This window comes from Stomoxys calcitrans, chromosome 3 (assembly GCF_963082655.1).
Source record: "Stomoxys calcitrans chromosome 3, idStoCalc2.1, whole genome shotgun sequence".
Classification (NCBI taxonomy): domain Eukaryota; kingdom Metazoa; phylum Arthropoda; class Insecta; order Diptera; family Muscidae; genus Stomoxys; species Stomoxys calcitrans.
In genome coordinates this window covers 126579645-126599042 of record NC_081554.1, presented here as the reverse complement: position 1 = coordinate 126599042, position 19398 = coordinate 126579645, and the positions used below count along the sequence as shown (strand labels likewise).

Genomic DNA, 19398 nt, shown 5'->3' with positions numbered 1-19398 from the left:
AGCCAAGATACTTACAGAAGCTGAAATATCCGGTCTTGTATTTGTTGATATGTATAAAAAGTGTCCAATGATTTTCCGATACTTTGTATTTGACTCAAGAAATTTTGATCCTTCTGCTTTCCCGTAACTAACATCCATTGGCGTTCTTACAGGCTTTGAATTCTGCATACCATATTCATTTACAATTCTTTCTATGTACGATGACTGACATAGCTGAAAGTTTCCTTTAACATCTTTAGAAATTTCAATTCCCAGATAATGTTTAATTTCACCCAAGTTTGTGATAGTGAAATTCTTAGACAACGCATTTTCGACATACATAATTTGTTTTGATGTGCGACATGCCACAATGATATCGTCGACATATACAAGAATATAGCTCAACGTTCCACATATATTTCCCCGGTAGAAACATACATCATTTACGCATTGTTTAAATCCCAATTTTTCAAGAGCTTCATGTAGAACCATATTCCAAGACCTAGCAGCCTGTTTCAGTCCATAAATACTTTTCTTTAGCAAACAAACCTGCTCATTGTCCTCTTGAAAACCTGGAGGTTGTTTCATATAAATGGTTTCAGAGAGCTTTCCATTTAAAAATGCAGTCTTCACATCAAAATGATTAACAGTCATTTTTTCCTTACCAGCAATTGACAGCAGGATTCGAAACGAGGTATGTGTCGCAACAGGTGCAAAAACTTCGTCATAATCGACACCGAATTTCTGTGAAAACCCTTGAGCGACTAGTCGTGCCTTGAATCTATTTATTTGACCATTAGCATCGCGTTTCACTTTAAATACCCATTTACTTCCAATTGCTGTTCTTCCTTCTGGAAGTGAAACGAGGTTCCAAGTCTGATTTGATTGAAGAGATTCTAACTCGTCTTGCATAGCTTCCATCCACTGTACACTTTCTGCACTGCTAATAGCTTCTTCATATGATTTCGGCTCTTTAATCTCATTTGCTGTCCATATTTCATCAATGAGTCTCCTTGCCGCAATGCCTTTAGTAGATCTGTTTGAAGTTCTAATCTCATTTTGCTGGTCAGAAATATTTACATCTTGTATTGAGCTGCTGTCCTCAGTTGGAATATTGATTGCATTTTCATCTGTATCATTTTCTTGTGCATCAATTTCTTCTGTTACGTTTTCTTCTGGTATCTCCTCCTCAATCAATAATCCATTATCTCTCGGATTTAATGAAATTGAGACATCATCATCTTTATTCTTTATAACATCTGTGAATATCACATCACGACTAATACAGACTTTCTTAGTATCCTGATTGTAGCAGCGAAAAGCCTTAGACTTCTCATCATAACCCAGAAACAACATTTCATGTGCTTTGTCATCTAGCTTACGTCTTTTTTCAGATGGAATGTGTACCAAACATCTTGAACCAAAAATGTGAAATTTCTCTAGACTTGGTTTGACTCCAAACCACAACTCGTATGGAGTAGAATTGGTCGTTCTGGTTAAAACTCTATTCTGTATGAAATTGGCGGTTGAAACTGCTTCTCCCCAAAACATGTGCGGTAAATTTGCATCTATTAACATACATCTTGCCATTTCAATCAAAGTTCTGTTCTTTCTTTCCGCTTTTCCATTTTGTTGTGGAGAATGCGGAGCAGTCAATTGGCTTTCAATGCCTTCAAACTTTAGAAAATCCTCAAATGCTTTTCCCGTGTACTCTCCACCCCTATCGGATCGAATTTTCTTTGGAATGTGTCCGAATTTAGTGCGGCACAATGTAACAAAATCCTTAAATGTCTGTAACACCTCAGATTTTTGCGATAACAATCTTATTATGGTAAAACCTGAGAAATCGTCTATAAATGTTACCATGAACCTTTTTCCAGACGGTGTAGTTGTTTGCATTGGCCCACATACGTCACTATGGATTAATTCTAAAGGAGCTGTAGATTTTGTCATTGACTGCTTTGGAAATGACATTCGAGTCATTTTACCCTTAACGCAAGATTCGCAAATTTCCTTTATTCCGCAGTCAACTATTTTCAAATTTTGAACCATGTTTTCTTTGCACATTTTCCGAATCGCTTCAGGATCACGATGTCCTAGCTTCCGATGCCATTGGTGAATGCAATTTTCATTATGTTGCAATACCGCATTAACAAAAACTGGTTGCCGTAAAATATACATTCCACTGTCAATATCTGCCATTCCGATATTTTTGTTACCAAAGTTTATGTAACAATTGCTGTCTTTAAATGATACGTTATATCCTGATTTTGTTAGCTGTCTGACTGAGAGAATGTTACCAACCAAACACGGAGCATACAATACTTCATTCAACTTCAATGTATGTTGGTCACCAAATTCATTGCATACAACAATCTCACCTGAACCAATGCCTTCAATAGCCACAGTCTGTCCATTTGCCAGTTCAATCGAGCTTTTGTAACTTTCATTAAATTTCTTGAAAAAATTTCTTTCACTTACTGTATGTCGTGTAGCACCGGAATCGACAAGCCAAGAAAACTTCTTATTCTTGCAAAAATTGAACAAAAAATCTTCGCTCTTTGATGACTTGTTTACCTTTTCTTCAACCGAATTGACTTTATTAGCATTCTTTCCGGGATTTTGCTTACTTTTCCAGTTTTTATACTTGATGCAGGTCTTCTTTTGATGTCCTGACTTTTTACAGAAATAGCATACACTACTATTACCGGTCACTGCTTTCAAAACTGAATCACTTCCCTCATTGGTTGCGTGATGCCGTCTTTCGAATTCTGCAATAACTCTTTGTTGCACTAAAGCGAATGTTATCTCTTCTTCCTTGCGGGATTCAAGGGATGTAATAAGAGTGTCATATCCTTCGGGTAAGCTACTTAAAAGCATAGCAGCACTCCACTTATCCGACAAACTTTCTTCGCCAACATCCCGTAGTTTCGTAAATAAATCGTTCATTGCATTTATGTGAGCAACTGCATCACCTCCTTCTTGAAGTTTTAAACTACATATGGACCTCATCAAGTATACCTTATTTGTAAGTGTGTTTTTCTCATGATATTCTTTGAGTGCGTTCCAGGTGTCCTTAGCGGTCTTTGCATTTCGGATGTGTCCCAATTGGTCGTCCATTACAAGCAATCCAATCGTTCCTCGGGCTTCATCATCCTTTATGTCCCATTCTTCGATTTCCGACTTATTGGTAATTTCATTGTTCTGTCCAATTTTCGGCGGAGGACGAGATCCTTCAATGACACGCTTCCACAAATTATTCTTACGCAATAGCAATTCCATCTTGAATTTCCAGTTAGCATAATTTTCATTGCTTAGCTTCGCAAATTTAGATTTTGCATCCGACATTTTAGATTTTAATTTATTATTATTTTTTTTTTTTTTTTTTTTTATTTTTTTTTTTTTTCTTTCCTTAGCGAATTCTTTAGCGTATCCTTATTGAATTCCTTTATTTAGTCCTTATTGTTTCTTTATTGCAATCCTTTTTTTATTTTCACAAAGGCCCATAACCTATTGATAAAATTATATGTGGCCGACAAATCGTTTGTTCGATTCAAAATTTATTTGCGTAATGACATAAAACAAAATGTAATTTTCTATTACATAAAATACAAATTCAAAAGTATAGTAATGAAATTTAACAAGTGAATGATAACAAAGTTTATTTCAATATTACATACCTCGCGCAACTAATGCATACTTACGCGATTGGTCAACAAAATTAAAATAGTTTCGTTTGTATTGTGTGAGTTACACAACAAATACACGCGCGCATCTGACGGAATAATTTAACCAACTCTCAACTTTGAACGCGTTTCTGGGCGCAAAACATTTGATGTGAATAAGTTCACTATTCAAAAATTGTTTTGCAGTCTGTTAAATCATGAAATTCTTTTTAAAATCATTTTAATCAATATTATTAACAATTTCCATTGAAATTAACTTTGAAAATGACTAAAATAAGCTGTTTTTTAGAAATTCTCGTGGAGCAAAAGCAACTCAACCAAAAGAACGCATGTGGGTGCATTTGATTGCTCAAGCACGCATAAGCACGCTGTGCGTGGCATATAACTCCAGCTTTATTATTTTTCCAACACCTCTTTGTGCTTTTCGCTTTTTTGGATAGAGTTGTCAAAGCAAACAGGAAACGATTTCCGTTGGTGCAAACGATATATTTGTCGAAAAATTTAACTAAATGTTTTTCGCTTTAAATTACAGAATTGCAGTACTGGTCGTCTAGTTTGAAACCATCCGTATAGTAGTCTATTGCTGTGTTTTATTTTAGTACTGGATAGACAAGCAGTAAAGAGTATAAACCAAAACGCAAAAAAGATTGCAGTGCCAGTCTATTTGTTTGCCATCAGCTGGTAGCACTGTTAACCAACCTGTCAAAACAAATTTTATAAATAAAATACGCAAAACATGTGTGGGCATAGAAGTTGAATAAAATTTTTTAAGATTTGTGCACGCAATTTTATATATAACTAGCTGGACCGCTACGCCTTCTTTCACTCTCTTATTTTATCTGAGCCCTATACGGTCACGACAGGAAATAAGTCCTGTTTGGGGATGCTGATGAGGCCTTTCAGATATTTCACGCCAATGTAGATATTTTATTGGTGTTCTTCTCCCAAATACCATTCTTTAGAGCCGTATTTTGCTATGGTCGGTAAATATGTCCAGTATGGGGTGTTTTTGACAGATCCCCATATATCAGATTCGTGCTCTGGTCTAAAATACCTTTCAATTGAGTCCCATATTGTCATTATTGGTTTATATTCCATTTGGCTGGTGGGTTTGGAGGTGGGGCGGCCCTCTATATATCCCGCCCATCTCCGAGATCTATCGTTTTTGGAAATAGGGTAAGCGGAGGGTCCGGACATTATAGCTTGGATATTAGATATACTTCATTGTCTTGGATTTGGTGGTGGATTGGAGTAGCCAAACTCTTTGCTCCAAAAGTGGATGTCAGATTCATACTCCACTCCCGAAAATCACTTTGGAGCTACATATTGCTATAGTCGGTATATATGTGTGGTTCAGGGAGATTCTATGAGGCGTGGCATCCCTGAAACACTTGGCCATGAAACTGATACAGATTTGCGCCCCTTTTTGCCATAATCCACATATATCCTGTTTTGTCCATGAACATTCCACTAACAAAAAGTCGAAAACTTCTCACATATCAATGAGTGCAGTCTGATTCAAGTTTTAAGATCAATGATAAGAGGCCTCCTTTTTATAGCCGATTCCGAACGGCGTGAACAAATTTTTTTACAATGTCAAAAACAATTAAAGCAATTAACACTTTGCCTGAAAAAATTTTTTATTAGTCAATACCATGTTTAATCGGTAAAATTTAGGTCTGTATTATTTTTTCGGAGCCCACCGTAGCGCAGAGGTTGGTATGTTCGTCTATGACGTTGAACGCCTGGGTTCGAATTCCGGCAAGACCATCAGAAAAAAATGTCAGTGGTGGTTTTCCCCTACTACTACTGGCAACATTTGTGATGTACTATACCATGTAAAACTTCTTTCCAAAGAGGTGTCGCACTGCGGCACGCCGTTCGGACTCGGCTATAAAAAGAAGGCCCTTTAAAATTGAGCTTAAACTTGAATCGGTCTGCACTCATTGATATGTGAGTAGTTTGCCCCTGTTTCTTAGTGGAGTGTTCATAGGTAAAATTAGCACTGCATTTGCATTTTTTCTGTGTGAATAGTTTCACGACAAATGTGTATCAACGAGTAGTTCTAGTGTCTCCGTCATGCTGGCTTCTCCAAATTAGCGCCATCTACTGGCTGTTTTTAATTCGATCAAAAAATCAATTGAAGACTGCCAGATGGCGCTAAATGTTACTCGCTTAGAGTGGATCATCATCTGGTGGTTGTTTTCGAATAGTCATTCATAGACAACCACCATACCATATGACTGCCTATTAAATAGTAAAATTTTTAGTCAAATTAGCATATTAAACGATTTTTTGTGGCAAAGAACTAATTTGCCAGTTTATATATTTGGTGCGGTGGCGATAGTTTTTACTATTAAACCATATAAAACTTTTGAACAAAAAAGTATTGCCCAGCATCACGTCCTTTGGTATGAGCCAAAAATGGTTGCAACCTTAACGTTAAGGTTTGCAACTCCTTTTATCACGCTGAAAGTTATAATTGCATTTACATTTATTTGTGTCCCCACACATTAATTAAATCACACAGTGTCCCATAAGGTCTTTATAATTGATCGACTGTTCTGGGGTGAAGTGGACCGCTAGATATATGAGCAGAATAGTGATATCAGATTTGTAGTTCACAACCTTATACCTTTAATTTAACCTCATATTGTTATGATTGGTGAATGCAGCCGTTTGGTGGAGGGCGTCTATATGAGGGTTGTGCACCAAATTGCCACTTGAGCACAAATTGAATGACGCACTCAACTCAAAAAAAAACTATCACTTCATTCCCCATTGTTTTAATAGGTCAAATAACCTATTGGAGGCGATTTTAGGAGGTAAAGCACCACTTATATTCTTGGACACAATGTTTAATGAAACTCAATAATTTGAGTTTCATCAAGCTTTGTTTGGGAAGCTTATCGGGGATGCGGCGACCATCAATTACTTGGACCTCGTTTTTTATGGCATACGTCTATTTGGAGCCGTTTTTGGGGTTGGACGACCCTTTGGATACTTGAACTCAAGTTTTTATACCACATTCGTATTCTATTCTCCAATGTCTTTCATTTGATACCCATATTTTCCCTATCGGTCCACTTTTGATTTTGGTTGGCGTTTTTGTGGTAAGGGGGGAAGGTCCGCTCCCTTCCAACATCAACAAATTACATAGCCTATACCTCCATCCTCGCCATATTCGTAATCTACTCCCGAATACCTTTCATTCGAGCCCCATATTATCATTATCGTCCAATAAACCTATTTGGGGGGGTTTTGGGGTTAAGGCGGCCGCAATTACTTTGACTCAATTTTTAATATGTAATTCGTACTCTACACTTGAATAGCTTTCATTTAAGTCCCATATTGTCCCGATTGGCCCACTTTTATTTTTGAGTGGTACTTTTGGGTTAAATTAATTATGTAGCCTATTGCTCCTTCCTGGCCATATTCGTAATCTACTCCCGAATACCTTTTATTCGATAACCATATTGTCAATATCGTCCAATAAACCTAATTTGGGGGGTTTTGGGGTCGGGGCGGCCCCCAATTACTTGAACCAATCGGTCCGCCCTCCTTGCGATATCAAAAAATTATATAGCCTATTGCTCCTTCCGGATCACTACCCACAATCTGTGATAATTTCAAAGAAATCGGTTTAACCGTTTTGAGTCTATACGGAACAAACAAATTTACAAACCCACAAACAAACCTAGAAACAAATACAAATTTATTTTTATATATTTAGAAGAAGGAGATAGATTGATCCTTCCAGACTATATTCGTAATCTACTCTTGAATAATATTTGTCTATTAGAGGGTGTTTTGTGGTCGGGGTGACTTCCTAGGTACTTCGAAACAATTCATAATATTAAATTCGTACTCTACTCCCAAATACATTTAATTAGTGCTCTATATTGTCCCGATCGACCCACTTTTTTTTTGGGTGTTGCTTTTGAGGTAAGGGGGAGGGTTCAACCCTTTTCCGATATCAAAAAATTATATAATCTCTTACTCCCTCCAGACCAACTTACACAATCTGTGAAAATTTTAAGATAATCGGTAAAGTCGTTTTTGAGTTTATACTGAACAAACAAATTTACAAACCCGCTCCTCTTCTGGCATTCTCTCCTAAATCCCATTTTATAATGGTGGGTACAAAAGAAATTAACGAAGTATTTAAAAATATTCCCTTGAAAGCAAATAGCCTTTATTCAATCAACACTGAAATGATTCACATCATTCGCTGCCTATTCGTTGTCTTTGACATTGTTATGGCTGGTACTATGTTAGTTTTTCGCGACATTTTCTCATGATTACTTTTTTTTTAGATAATGGATTTAAAAGAAAAAAAATCTTGCTGATTTCATTGTTGTTTTGAAATATGTGGTGACGACCAGGGATGCCAAGTGCTTTTCGCACAAGATTTGGTGCTTTTAGGTAACGCCAGACTTTTTTCGAAGTTATTTTTTTTATATCCTCCACCATAGGATGGGGGTACTACTGCGCCATTCCGTTTGTAACACATCGAAATATTGGTCTAAGACCCCATAAGGTATGTATATTGTTGATCGCTATGACATTTTAAGTCAAGTCCGTCCGTCTGTCTGTGGAAAGCAAGCAAACTTTCGAAGGAGTAAAGCCAGCCACTTAAAATTATGCACACATACTTCCTATTATTGTATGTCGGTTGGGATTGTATTAAATAGGCCATATCGATCCATGTTTTGATATAGCTGCCATATAAACCAATCTTGGATCTTGAGCCTCTAGACGGCGCAATTTTTTTCGATTTAGCTGAAATTTTGAGGGGTTTTGTGATGATTTCCAACAACTATGCCGAGCATAGTCAAAATCAGTTCATAACTATTTTAAATCGAATCGGTTCATAGCATGGAATAGCTCCCATATAAAATAATCTCCCGATTATACTTCTTGTGCCAATAGAGAGCATAATTGTTGTCTGATTTGGCTGAAATTTTGCGCAACATCTCCTATGACCTCCAGCATGTGTGCCAAATATGGTCTGATTAGGTCTATAATCTGATATAGCCTTCATATAAACCGATCTCCCGAGATTACTTCTGGAGCTCCAATAGGGTGCAATTCTAATCCGATTTGGCTGAAATTTTGTACAATGACTTCAACTATGGTCTCCAACGTCCAAACCAAGTATGGTGCGAACCGGTTCATAACCTGATATGACTCCAATAGCATGGCATTTTTTATCGATTATTCTTTGTTTTCTTATAAAGAGATACTGGGCAAAGAACTCGACAAATATGATCCATGATGGAGGGTATATAATATTAGATCCGGCCGAATTTAGCACGATTTTTCTTGTTTTTATTTAGAGTGCATGTTAGGTGCATGTTCATGGGGCGGATTCATATCCGCACACTCTTTTCGACCTTACCTTACCCTGTTACACTCTCAAATGTTCTTAACTTAATGAATAAAAGCCACTGTCAAGGGATTTATTAAATTTGACCCGTTCAAATCTAATTATGTTGTTCGTCGTTTATTTCGTTGAGTCATTCATAGTGTACTTAATAGGATTAATTTGTGGTAACCATTGTTGCTTTCAACCATTTTTAATCTTCATAAATATTTTTGAGGTAAGTCAACAAATAGAACTCCTTACGATAAGGTATTGCAATTAATTTCAATTTAATCATTGATGACCTCACCTTGGAAAATCCAACGTAACTTATAATGAAACACAAACAAATTATTATTTCCTATAATAATTTGTCGACATTTTAATTAAAGTCGAGTACAGGCACCTTGCTCCTTCAACATATAAACTACAAGATAACATACAACAAACATTCCCTGTTCGTTTGTAATTTTGTTCTAATTTGACAATTGCGTTTTACCATTTTACGCAGATACACAAAAATTAGCTTAAGCGCCTATACTTTGACAGCAGATTTGTAGGGGGTTTCTATTATGATTGATTACACTGGTCAGCAAACAGCAGACGTGTTTGCTATTTCCTACGATGTTGTTGTTGTTTCTATCTCAAATTGACGACTTTTTTTCCAAATCCGTACTCCGGATTTTCACCAACAGCTTTTGATCTTGAGATACAGCTTTGGACCAAAATATGCGATATTTACCTAGAAACCCGTTTTTTGGACATAAAAAATTTTTTGTGGTTATTTTCGAAATGAATTCGCAAAGGAAATGTTGTATGCTTGATCCAAATAGTTTTTGCTGTATTTGTGTTGAGTATATTTTCAAAAACCAGTAAGGAAAAGCAAATGTTGGGCGGAGCCGACTATATAATACCCTACACCACCGAGTCTGCGAACTACTTGCCATTAAGGAACGGGGGATATAAAATAAAGTCAAGCTTTAATTTTGCATACCTTTTGAAGTATCGAATAGAACCTTGTTCCATTTTCGTACGATAGGACCTACATTGCGCCTACCACAGCCTTAAAGTGTCATATCAGATATGGGAGCTATCTCTAAATTTTGAGCAATTTGTATGAATTTTTAAACTCATGCAAGGACATCAAATGAAACACCTCACGATATTTTTTTTTTTTAGATAGGGCCAACATTGTGGCCTTTCCAGCATTAAAACACCATATCGGTTGAAGAACATATATGGGGGCTATATTTAAATCTAGACTGATTTTTATGAAATTTTGCACACGTATTGGGACGTCAAACACATCATGCTAAATTTTGTAGAGATCGGACCTACATTGTGACATCTACAGCCTTAAAAGGACATACCGGATGAAAGATATATATGAGAGCTGTATCTTAATCTGGACCAATTTTGTTAAGATCAATAGCGTTCGTCCTTGGGCCAAAAAGTGCCTTGGGCACAATTTCATGAAAATTAGCCCTTTTTTTAAATCCTTTAAGCATTAAATAAACTAGTAAAAGCGTGCTAAGTTCGGCCGGGCTGAATCTTGGGAACCCACCACCATGGATTCTGCTAAAAATTTATGCAAAATAAATTCAGTTGAAGGGCATAATTTTATTCTACATACAAAACTTCTGTCAAAGTAGCAAAAGTTAAAGCTTCTACAAACCGAACAAGGATAATAAAGAAACCGGTTTATATGAGAGCTATATTGGGTTATAGACTTTTCTGAACCATACTTGCACAGTTGTTGGGAGTCGTAACAGATTACCACATGCAAAATTTCAGCCAAATCAGACAAAAATTGCGGTTTGTAAGGACTGATGGAGTCAAATCGGGAGATCGGTTTGTATGAGAGCTATATCAGGTTATAGACTAATTTGGACAGTACTAGACACAGTTGTAAAAAGTCGTAACAGAACACCGCATGCAAAATTACAGCAAAATCGCACAAAAATTGCGGCCTGTATGGACTCAAGAAGTCAAATCGGTAGGTCGGTTTAAATGGGAGCTATATCAGGTTATAGGCCGTTTTGAACCGTACTTGGCACAGTTGTTGAAAGTCATAAGAGGACACTGCATGAAAAAATTTCAGCCAAATCGGACAAATCTAAATTGGCTATTACAGGCTGTTTGATCTTCTTCAAAGCGACTCGATCTTCTATAATTGCTGAGAAGATCGTTCGTTCGTTTTACCTTTACTTCATTTTGTCTGTTTGCGCTTTCTTTTTTTGGTCTTAAAATATTATTGAGATTCCATTGCAGGATCTTGTCCGGTTTTAGACCATTGTTTAATGCTTTCTATTGAAAGAATAGTATTGCAAAAAACATTTAAAACTTAGCAAAAAGTTCAAATATCATAGGGTGCTACTTCCTAGTATAAGCTACCACACCAAAATACATTTACTAGAAAAAAGACTTGTGAGGGTCCCATGTTCTTGAAAATGTCGGATTTCTTCTTTTATGAAATGAACAAATAGTTAAAAGTAAAACAACAAAAAACATGGACCGAATTGATCCATACATGGATTCGGAGCGGAGCAGAGGAGGCGAACCGGGAGCGGAGCGGTTCCCAATCTCAAAACTCGCTCCGCTCCAACAAAATAAAAATTTTTAAAGAACATTTTTTTTTTGGTTTACGAACTTGTTGTTTACGAATATTGCCGAATCTTGTATACTATCCACTATTGATCGCATTTGTCAAACTCTAGTAACTAAAAAGGTGCAATAAAAAACTCCATGGATTTTTATATCCACCACCATAGGAAAGGAGGTTCATTTACTCATTCCGTTTGCAAATTTCGAAATACCCATTTCCGACCCTACAAAGTATACATATTCTGGTTCTGGATCGTCGTAAAATTCTAAGATGATTTAATAATGCATGTGTGTCTGTTGTAATCACACTAGAGCCTTCACATATTAAGATATTTTTCTAAAGTTTGGCACAGATTCGTAGTTTGTCTATATGCAGGTTAAATTCTTGAAAGAACAAGATCGCATTATATGTAGATATAGCTGCCATAAAGATCGATCTTCCGCTTTAATGTGTTAAGTCCATAGAAGCCCGATTTATTATCCGATTTAGTTGAAATTACAAACCGCGAGTCGTACTAAGGCCCCCGATATCTTAACCGTAAATGTTTCATATCGGGCTATAATTAGATATAGCTGCCATACAGACCAAACTACCGATTGAAGGGCGTGATTTTGTTAAAATTTGGAACAGTGACATCTTGTCGACATCCACAACAAGTTTGGTCTAGATCGAACTATATTTAGATATAGCTACCATATATACCGACCTGCGACTTAAGGGTCTTAAACCCATAAAAACCCATTTGTTACCCGATTTCGCTGAAATTTGGAACAGTGAGTTACACCCTCTCGTTATCCAACATAAACATAGTCCTCATCGAACCATATTTAGATATTGATGTCTTATAAACCGATCTGCCGATAAAATCTGCATTTGTTACCGAATTTCGCCGAACTTTAAAACAGAGTGTTGCACTATTTCGCTGATATTTAGAGCAGTGAGTTGGACTAGATTTCTCGTTGTCCGAATCAAATCTGGTCCAAATCAGACTATACTTTGATATAAGTTTGGAACATGGAGTTGCACTAGGCTACCGGATATCCGAACCGTGTATGGTCCAACTCAGACCATATTTGGATATAGCTACCATATGGACCGATCTGCAGATCTGGGATCTCAAGCCGTAAAATCCTCATTTGTAACCTGATTTCCTTGTAGTTTTAAAATGTGACTTATAAAAACTTCTCAGTACCTGAACATTAATAAAGGGTGATTTTTTTGAGGTTAGGATTTTCATGCATTAGTATTTGACAGATCACGTGGGATTTCAGACATGGTGTCAAAGAGAAAGATGCTCAGTATGCTTTGACATTTCATCATGAATAGACTTACTAACGAGCAACGCTTGCAAATCATTGAATTTTTTTACCAAAATCAGTGTTCGGTTCGAAATGTGTTCATTCACCGTAACGTTGCGTCCAACAGCATCTTTGAAAAAATACGGTCCAATGATTCCACCAGCGTACAAACCACACCAAACAGTGCATTTTTCGGGATGCATGGGCAGTTCTTGAACGGCTTCTGGTTGCTCTTCACTCCAAATGCGGCAATTTTGCTTATTTACGTAGCCATTCAACCAGAAATGAGCCTCATCGCTGAACAAAATTTGTCGATAAAAAAGCGGATTTTCTGTCAACTTTTCTAGGGCCCATTCACTGAAAATGATTTGCAAGCGTTGCTCGTTAGTAAGTCTATTCATGATGAAATGTCAAAGCATACTGAGCATCTTTCTCTTTGACACCATGTCTGAAATCCCACGTGATCTGTCAAATACTAATGCATGAAAATCCTAACCTCAAAAAAATCACTCTTTATATATATGGTAGGTTCATAATAAAATATGAAAATAAATACACATATCCTTGGTGGTGGGTATCCAAAGTTCTGTACGGCCAAACAAAATGAGTTTGTACTTGTTTTTTGAAATTAGGTGAGGAATTGATTCCAAATTAATTAATGATTGATAAAGAAGTAAAGTTTATATACGAGCAATAGACACGGATTCAGATTATACTTGTCGTGGATTGTTTTGGTCAAATCAAGTAATAATTGAGCCTTCTAGACGCTTAGGAAGTAAAATGGGGAGGTTGGATTATACGGGAGTCGGAGGTGTGAGCAGATATTATGTAAAATTTAACCCAAATCGAATAAGAAATGTGCCCTCTAGGAGCTCAGAAAGTACAATCGGGAAATCGGTTTATATGGGGGCTTTAAACGGTTACGGACCGATTGAGACTGTACATTAAAAAAAATGTTGGAGGTCATAAAAGAAACCGGTATGCAAAATATTTGCCAAATTCGATAAGAATTGCGCCCTCTAGAGGCTGAGGAATTCAAATAAGCAAATCGGTTTATATGGAGGCTTTATAAGGATGCAGCCCGATGTAGACGGCAATCAAGAATCCAAATAATCGGAGTTGAATATTGCTTGATGTTGTAAACGCAATGAAAAAATTAACTTAATAGGGCACGGTGCGTATAAAAAGAAAATTTAAAATTAAATAGTCAATTTAAAAGTAAATGAGCGGGAGCGGAGCGAAGAAGGTAATTGCCAGAGCGGGAGCGAAGCGGAAAAAGGTTGCCGCTGACCTCCCATTTACTATTTTTCGTTTTTGCCTATAAAGAGAGTATGGTTTCTCTTTGTGGGAATATGGAATTTGATTCATTATTTAAAGGGTGTTTTTTGAGAGCTATAGGAAAGTTTAAAAAAAAAATAACTTAAAATTCAGAAAACTTCATGAATTCTTTATTTGAATCGATAGTACGGTCCAAACAATTTTGTTGACCGTGACTGCGTTTCAAATGGTCCATCCGCTTAGTCCAATTTTGGCATATTCTTTCCAACCTTCCGGTTGAAATTTGGAACAGTGAGTTACACCCTCTCCACATCCAACCTGAACCTAGTCCACATCAAACCATATTTATATATAGATACAGATGTCTGTATCTTAAACATAGCCCCACCAAAAATAGTCTAAAAGCCGTTAAATCCCATGATCTAGGCGGCCAATTGACCTGACCCGAACGTGACATAAAATGTTCACCGGACTCGCCTCATATGAAGTTCAATATTGCACACATTTAGTTAATTTTATACAGTTTTAAGGTTCAAAATTTTTTGAGTAAGGTTTGCCTGAAGTTCTGCGCCGTCAAATCATTCCTCAGTCTTTTTTGTTATTAAAATTGTTTTGTTTGTAATTTCAAATGCTACGTTTTGTAATAAGCACAATTGTCTCTTTACATTTACGATAGATATGCACATATATTCTACATTAACGAGAGCATTACCAGGCTTAAAATCTATCATAATATATGAAAAATTTTACATTAAAATGTCTCTAAAAGTGGCGTAACACTCATTAAATACGAAATGAAATTTCTTTCGATACCAAAGCGCACTTGCGCACATTAACATATCGCTTATCAAACTGGCCCACCTTGTCTTCTTGGTGAACAGTCAGATTTCGGTCCAAACGTGGTGTGTCAAATTGGCCCACCTCTTCTTCTTCGTGAACAGTCAGATTTTAGTCCAAACGTGGTGTGTCAAATTTGCTCACCTTCGTCTTCTTTGATTCAGATTTCAGACCAAATGGGTGAATTTGTCAACTTCGTACTTGATTTTTTCTATGGCGGTTGGGTTTCCTTGAGTGCGCAAAAATTTGCAATTTCTGTTCGAAGTTTCAAAACAGCTTGACCATGAATGCATCCATCCAAAAATTTACATCTCGATTGTGGCAAGCCATGTAGGTATGTGTGAATTGGGCCCCTGTTTCGAATACCTGCAGGACTTTGAACCGATCCCAAACTGGCGATTTCACCGGTTTTCAGTGACCAGTGACCGGTCCACTAACTGTTCCTATTACCGGTGATTTTTGTATGGGCATACCATACCTAGGGACAATAATTTGGAACTGGTCATTTCATCGGTTTAAGACACTAAGCATTTCACTGATTTTAAAAATCGGTCATTTTACCGGTTTGAAAAATCGGTAATTTCTCCGGTTTAAAAAACGCACCCCCGTTAAGACAAAAACATCACTTCATCTGTTTCGACAATGTTTTAATAATTGTTTTTTTAGTTCATTTAACTTTTGCATTGTTTAAGAATATTTGTTTTATATGCAAAAATAAACAATAAATAAAATCAAGATTAAAATAGAAGTAAAGTAAAAACTAATTAATTCATTACATAAAAAAGCAAAACAATTTAGTATTAATTCAAAACTAAAAACAGAATTTAATTTAATACTAAAATTTATTTCTTAATTTTAAAATATCGTTTTTCATTAACATATCGCTTATCTAAACAGTTGCGTTATCCATGTACCATTTATCGACGTTGGAGTTTTTCTAACAAATTAGTAAAAATAAATAATTAAAATTTTACATCATCTAGGGCATATTTTTGAATTTAGCAAATATTTGCGCAATTACCTGCTTGCATACACCTAAGCCAGTAGGTAGCGGTTTAAATTGTTGTTTTATTTTGGTATGTTTTGTCCGAAGCAAAGAAAAAAACTAGTCCAGGGCAAGGTCGTTTTTTTTATAATACCAAAAACAACGAATGCGTACTTATGAAAAAACAGGTTGTCCCCAAGAGACATTTATACCGGTGTTTTTACCGGTTTATTCTGCAAAAAGAAAAATGCCTCAAAGCAGCCGCGCAATAGACTAAAACGACAGGTGATATGACTTGTAATTTATGTTAATAGGGGTGCATTTATCCCAAACTTCCTGCAAGGAAGGGAGAGAATGTCGATTGTCCGTCTAGATTTTTGTTCGACATCGACAAATACGCTATTCATACCTTATACTTTACTTTTTATAACTTTCCAAAGGATAAGTACAACATTTTTCTACTATCATTGTGTAAAGAATTGACTGAGCTTATACATAGCCCCAAGAAAAACCGTGGCTCTTAGAATAAGGGGTGATAGAACTGACTTTTACTGTTATTCATTGGCTTTAACTAGGGTTGCTTAATTAAACCTTATATGCACACACATAAAAATATGTGTGCACGGTTCTATATCTATGCTTATTAGTGTAAAAATAAAACGAGTTTATGTAAATAATTACAAAAAGTATAATAAAGAAAAAAAGAAAACAAAGCAAAACTGCCATTCAAATTATTTTGTTATTTTGATAAGCATTCATGTTTTATCTTGCTATTCATCTAATTGCATGTTTATGGGTGTATATGTTTGGCTTTGTTGAGCACGTGCATTTATTAAAGTGCGTGTGTGTCTTTGAATGTGTGGGTAAGATTATTTTGCTACCACACAACGAAGAACTCATGCAATAGAATGACATCGAAACCCCAGACATTTTGTAATTACTAATGGTTTTCTGTGTAACGGCAGACAGCTTTTTCTTACTACCGGTATAAGGCTTGCCAAACGCTCGGGACTCGTCGGCGAATGTCTCCTTTCCCTACTATTGCAGCATTATATTAGGGACTTATCAAACCTCCCTGATTATTGAACATAAACGAAGCACACTCAACAAAATTCGTTGTCCAATCTTTAAACCCAAAAATCTACTAAAATATTGCTTATTTGACGTAAAAATTGTTGCGCTTTGTTTGATTTTATTTATGTTTACCTATTACGGCAGGTCATGTACCTAAGTTTCTTTAGGTATTTTTTCCAAAGACAGTTGAGCTATTGATCCTGAGAATGATATTGGAAAAGAACATTTTAATTTTTGGAATATTACTGAAATAAAATTACTTGATCATCTGATTCCTTGTGTGTTTAGACCTGCAGCGATCGAACGCAACTTATTACACACGCATCATTTTTTAATTTTTGAATGACTCGAACTGAATATTTTTATGTATTGAAACCAACGCCTCTTAAACGAACACACGAGCACATGAAGTTTAAGGTGGTAGGTTTTGTTTTTGTTTTTTAACGCATGTTGCTTGTAGGTGGATGTTGAGTACATGATTGCGAGTACGAGTTAAAAAAATTATGAAACACCAAATCTACGCTAAATTGTCATAAAATTATTTTTTTTCTTATACTCATAAACGGCTGACCCTATTTTCCTGACACTTTTAAAGTTTGCGTAGAATGATACAATGATCAAAGTGTGATAGGTAATTAATTTTTTGTAATTTGACCCTTTCCAATGGGTCCAACGATTTAACCTATTAACGATGAATGGGTAGAAAAATACCCTTGAATAGAGCTGTCTAGGCAGGAGTTGGTTAAGCGGTTAAAAAAAATAATCTGAAAAATTGTGGTCATATATTTGAGGGGCAGGCCCACCTACACATCATCCTAAACAGTATAAATGGCTATAGGATCCGACGGCCCTACCAACCACCCACCCCCTTCCACCGTTCCCGAACCAACCGGAACCCTTTAGAAACATTAACTTTATGTGCGACCTTTCCAATATTCTCAACTCTAACCCTGTTTAAAAGTATCAACAAAACTACAAGTTTACAATTTTGTCATCCCTGATCGTATCTAAAGCAACACCACAGCATCATTAATATAATTTGATTGAATGTTTCTGCTCTTTTATGTCATTTCAGGGGTGTTGTGTCTCATTCGTTTCTCTACAACAACGCCATTGACGAAATGGATGTAGTCAAACAATGTTTCATGACGAATCCTTGAAACGAACAACATCCAATCCAATGTAAACGAATGGCATGACCTGTATTCATATGACTCATAAGAGTGTGCTGAGGCCTGTTGCTGAGTTAATTTCAGTTTGCGTTATGTTTTGACATCCATTTTTTTAGGTATGACGCTTGCAATTCTCTGATCGGTATATATTTCGAAAGGTGTTCAAACTCGCTTGCTCTGCTAATTTCACCATTACTGGCGTAGCTATTTGCTTTGTAGCTCATTTCTGTGCTTTTTATATCTATGTATATGTATATACGAGTATTATATGAAATAAACATATGGAATGTAAACATCCACTGAAATACACATCTCCATTTGCCTACTGGTCAACATCTCAATCGTGAAACTCCCTTAAATCTAACAGTGTCCAAACTTATTCCTTTTTTGACTCGGTGTGCAATGCGTTGACTGCAACCTCCACTGGGACACATACGAGGGTAGCCTTTTATTGTATATTTCTGAATTGGCCAACCCTTGTGTTGTATTCTGCCAACTGGCAGCTCTATCGTAAGGCTTGACTTTTTTGTTATACGTACTCAGAATGTTTTGACATACGAGCGCTATTTGTGTCGCCCAAAAAATGGAATTAAATCGTGGACCTTTTCTTGCGATTACTTTTTACAACTTTCGACATGGATTAACTCAACAACAGTACATCGATAAACTTAATTAAATTTTTTTGCGATGAAGCTCCATCAAGGACCAGTGTTTGTCGATGGTATGGTGAATTCAACCGAAGTCGTAGTTCACTTCAAGACGAATTTCGTGAAGGTCGTCCAAAATTTTTTGTTGTTCCAAAAACCATTGATACTGTCCGCCAGCTGATATTGCAAGACCGTCATGTGACCTATCATAAGATTGAGACAAGCTTAGGTATTAGTGGGACCAGCATACATTGAATATTGCATGAACATTTGGCAGTCAAAAAAATTTGTTCGGGTTCGATCCCACACAATTTGAAAAAAATACGAAACAACTGCATTTTTGAGCACTCAAAACATCGATTTGATGAGTCATCCGCCAGAGGTATTGCAATTGGGCCATATCGGTTCAGATTTAGCTCCCATATAAACCGATCTTCAGATTTGACTTCTTGAGCCACTGGAAGCCGCAATT

General features: G+C 36.4%; 1 protein-coding gene across 6 annotated transcripts in view; it reads left to right on the top strand.

Moving 5' to 3' along the window:
- Window positions 1–19398, top strand: part of LOC106089377 (uncharacterized) — a 126335-nt gene that overhangs the window by 35378 nt on the left and 71559 nt on the right. Inside the window, exons 3-4 of one of the 6 annotated variants that reach the window (XR_009397665.1) lie at window positions 3955–4135; window positions 4198–4451. The exons of 4 other annotated variants lie outside the window; for them this stretch is intronic. The gene's annotated coding sequence lies outside the window, so the exon portion shown is untranslated. Of the gene's footprint in view, window positions 1–3954; window positions 4136–4197; window positions 4452–18182; window positions 18289–19398 lie in introns of those variants that run through there. One more of the 6 variants, XR_009397666.1, reaches the window with a different exon arrangement.